Source organism: Arabidopsis lyrata (genome assembly GCF_000004255.2).
Source record: "Arabidopsis lyrata subsp. lyrata unplaced genomic scaffold ARALYscaffold_8, whole genome shotgun sequence".
Lineage (NCBI taxonomy): Eukaryota > Viridiplantae > Streptophyta > Magnoliopsida > Brassicales > Brassicaceae > Arabidopsis > Arabidopsis lyrata.
Genome location: NW_003302548.1, coordinates 6,267,509 through 6,272,292, shown reverse-complemented (window position 1 = coordinate 6,272,292; position 4,784 = coordinate 6,267,509).

The window sequence follows — 4,784 nt, the reverse complement described above, 5'->3', positions numbered from 1 at the left end:
AGTGTATTTATACTCTACATCTATACAGCTATACAATTGGTTAAGTTAAACCAAATAACTAAACCTACTAAACCAAGATATACAATCTGATATGCCCCCTCAAGATGAGCATTCAAAAATGTTGAGAATGTTCATCTTGGATTTAAGATGCTCAAATTGATGAGGAAACAATGGTTTAGTCAAAATGTCGGCTACTTGATCTTCAGTTCTCACATGAATTAGCTTCAGTTGGCCATCATCCAATCGTTCCCGAACTGTATGACAATCTATCTCAATATGTTTAGTCCTTTCATGGAAAACTGGATTTTTGGCAATGTATATGGCTGCAGTACTATCTGAAAATAGAATAGGCACTGGTGGAGAAGTCTTTAAAGAAGTAAGGAGAGTGTATAACCAGACTATCTCACAAGTTGCCAAAGCTAAAGCTCTGTACTCAGCTTCTGCAGAGGACCTAGAGACGGTGTGTTGCTTCTTTGACCGCCAAGATATCAAAGAATCCCCCACAAACATTGAAAAACCAGTAGTAGAACGGCGACTATCAGAACAGGAAGCCCAGTCTGAGTCTGCAAACCCTTTTAATGTAAGATCAGGGGAAGCAGAATAAAAAAAACCTTGACCCACTGTTCCTTTGATATACTGCAAAACTCTGTAAGCTCCAGCAAGATGAGTAGTACGTGGAGCAGAAGAGAATTGGCACAACTTATTAACAGCAAAAGTGATATCTGGCCTTGTTATGGTCAGATACATCAATTTACCAACAATTCTGCGATATTGCTCTTTATCTTCTAGCAAATCACCATCATTCTTCATCAGTTTCACATTAGGAATCATTGGAACTGAAACCGGCTTACATCCAAGCATACCAGTAGACTGCAACAACTCTAAAGCATATTTTCTCTGGCACAAAGAAATCCCTGCAGTCGTTCTAGCAACCTCAAGCCCCAAAAAAAACTTCAAATCACCAAGATCTCTCAGTTTAAATCTCAGTTTCAAATCATTAGTCAATTGTGTTGCAGCAGCTTCACTTGTGCTAGCTATCACAATATCATCAACATAGACCAGAACAATAACAAAGTCACCGTCATACTCCTTGAGAAATAAAGTATGATCACCATGAGTCTTCTGAAAACCCAAACTGAAAAGTGAACCAGAAAATTTCTTGAACCACTGTCTGGAAGCCTGTTTAAGACCATAAATGGATCTTTTCAGCCTACAAACAACATTAGATGGTAATTGAATCCCTTTTCTTGCTGCATAACCTTCAGGTAACTTCATGAATATCTCCTCTTCCAATTCTCCATACAAAAACGCATTAGACACATCCAATTGCTTTAAAAACCATTTCTTGGAAGCTGAAACTTTCAACAACAACTTGATCGTGGTCATTTTAGCAACAGGAGAGAATGTATCAGTATAATCCAAACCTTCTTTCTGTGTATAGCCCTTTGCAACCAGTCTAGCTTTATACCTTTCAAGACTACCATCAGCCAAAAATTTCAATGTGAATACCCATTTACAACCTACTGCTTTCTTGCCTGCTGGTAATGTAGTGATCTCCCAAGTGTTAGTAGATTCCATAGCACCAATCTCAGCATCAACTGCCTCACACCATTCTTTGGTGTCCTGTGCCTCAGCATAAGTGGTGGGAATAGGAATTTTTGTGATATTATTAATATAACACATATGAGATGGAGAAATTTTAGAGTAAGAAAGAGTAGATGAAATAGGATATTTATGATTAGATTGCATAGTATTGCAATGATAATCTGACAGATGAGCAGGTGGTTTCCTAACTCTCTATGAAGAAATTTGTGGTGGTAGATCAGAAATTTGTGATGGAAGAGAAGAGAAAGAAGATTGTTGAATACCTGAAGGCACAGGAACCATTGGCGTGAATAACTCCAAAAACTTCTCTGACTTAGGATCAATAGCCAAAGGAAACACCTCCTCATGAAAAATAACATTCCTGGATATGAAAACAGTATTACTCTCCAAGTCCATAAGCTTGTATCCTTTATAACCAAAAGGGTATCCCAAGAAAACACAAGCCTTTGATCTAGGCTGAAACTTGTGCCTCTGTTTTGGTGAAGTAGAGCTATAACACAAACATCCAAATGTCTTGAGCTGATCATACTGAGGAGGGGTACCAGTGAGGATCTCATAAGGGGTTTTATTCATTAGAAGCTGTGAAGGAGTCCTATTGATGAGGAAAACAGCTGTTAGAACACAATCACCCCATAGAGAAAGTGGTACCTGAGATTGAAACATGAGAGCTCTAGCAACATTGAGTATATGTTGATGTTTACGCTCCACTACCGAGTTCTGTTCTGGTGTCTCTGGACAAAAATGGAACGATGCAATACCTTTTTGTTGATACAAACTCACAAATCTCAGTTCTGGTGCATTATCAGACCTTACAGCTTTCACTTTAACCTTATACTGATTCTCAATTTGTTCAATAAAACCAGGGAATACTGTAAGAACTTCAGACTTGTTTTTAAGCAAATAAATCCATGTTGCTCTTGAATGATCATCCACTATTGTCAAAAAATATTTAAAACCCTCAACTGTTTCAACTGAGAAAGGCCCCCATATGTCAATGTGTAACATATCAAAGATTTCATTACAAACTTTATTTGGAGAAGGAAAGGAGAGCTTTCTCTGTTTTGCTAAATGACAAACATGACAATAATCTGATCCTTTGTTCTTATGCTTAGTAGTTCACAAAGATTCTGAAATAACATCCAAACGCTGTAAAGAGGCATGACCAAGTCTTCTATGCCACATACTGATGTCCACAACCGCATTCACTGAGATAGGAGGATCTTCAATATCCAACACATATAAATTTGCAACTCTTCTACCTTGCCCAAGCATCCGGGCCTTGATAGGATCCTGAATTTCACAAGAAGTTTTGTCAAAAATCACCTTTGAACCAATATCATCAGTCAGAGAGCTTATACTGAGTAGATTTAATTTAAACTCTGGTATAAACAACACATTCTTGAGAAGAATGCTGTTGTTGAGTCTCAAAGTACCAACACCACTGATCTTCACAGTGGGACCTGTTGGCAAATTCACTGAACTCATAATAGAAGTATCCATTGTCAAGAAAAGATTTCTATCATGAGAAACATGATGTGTGGCTCCGGAGTCTATTACCCATGTTGTAGAGGAAAGAGTATGCTGAGCAACAGTCAAGATTCCAATAAAACAATAGGTTGAAGGTGAAAAAGAAATACCAATGTTGTCACACTGAGAAGTACCAGCCACTGCAGAAACATTCTGAGGTTGAGTCTGAAGCTGTGAGCTAAACATAGCAATGAACTGTTGAAGTTGTTCTTTGCTTAGCGTACCCATCATATTCTCCAAACTTTGAGGAGGATCAATAGATTCTGCAGGAACCATAGCAACATTTGCAGCAACAGGTTTTGGTTTCTGAAATTTTTCACCATTCTTACCCTTAGGAGTAAAACCCGGAGGAAAGCCATGTTTCTTGTAACACCTCTCTGCAATGTGACCAACACGATTGCAATAAGAGCAAATTGGCCTCCCCTTGTGTGGACCATTCTGAACATAATAAACAGTAGGATCCATGCCAGTAGTCATGACAGATTCTGAAACCTGAAAAGCAACTGGAGGAGCAACAACATTTGAAAATCCTTGTTGACTGTTGTCTTGATCCAGAACATGATACACCTCTGCTAAGCTAGGGAGGACCTTCTTTGCAATAATCTGTCTGCGTATAATCGCATAAGACTCATTCAATCCAGCTAAGAATTTCACTATCTTAGCTCTTTCTGCCTTTTGTTGCAGACGAATTGCTTTTCCACAAATACAAGGATCATCAAGTGCTTCTGTACTATCCAGCTGATCCCATAAAGTCTTGAGACGGGTATAGTACTCAGACAAAGACAAAGTTCCTTGGCGTAAGTCCTGAATCTCTTGAGTAAGATTATATGTGCGCAGGAGATTAGTCAAATTGAATCGACTATGAAGATCACGCCATATATCCGAAGCATCATTCATACGAAGAATACTACGATAAATCTGAGGAGAAACAGAGTTTAATAGCCAAGATTTGACCATGCTATTACACCTAGACCACAGACGAAAATTGACATCCGATTCTAAGGGACGAGGCAAAGTTCCATCTATGAATCCAGTTTTGTTCTTAGCATTTAAAGAGATAAGCATCACAACACTCCAATCACCATAGTTCGTTTCATCTAAGCGATGAGAGATGATATTCAAACCTGGATGATCGGCGCTATGCATAAAAAACGGAGACAGATTCGGATCTCCAGATTCCGACGTTGTGAGAACTCGCGAAGCTCCAGAAACTTGAGATCGGTTAACTGGAGGAGAGATCGGAGGAGAATCAACAACATCGGTGGATCGCGACGGCTTCCGAACAGCTGAACTTGTTCCTGACTTCGATCGAGTAGATTTCCGAGTGGCGCGAGCTACAATCACCATTGTTTCTTGAAATCGAGCAATGGAAATGACGATTGTGAGCTCAAAAGCGAAGAAATCGGATCAAAATCAATGGAGATTAGAGCTTTGATGGCTCTGATACCATATTACGATTGTAGAAGAAGAGAGAGTTTGAGAAAGTTTGTTAGAGATGTTATCAAAACATTTCTCGTTCTTATTCATCATCACTGTACAAGTGTATTTATACTCTACATCTATACAGCTATACAATTGGTTAAGTTAAACCAAATAACTAAACCTACTAAACCAAGATATACAATCTGATATACTCACATGATGATTCTTGT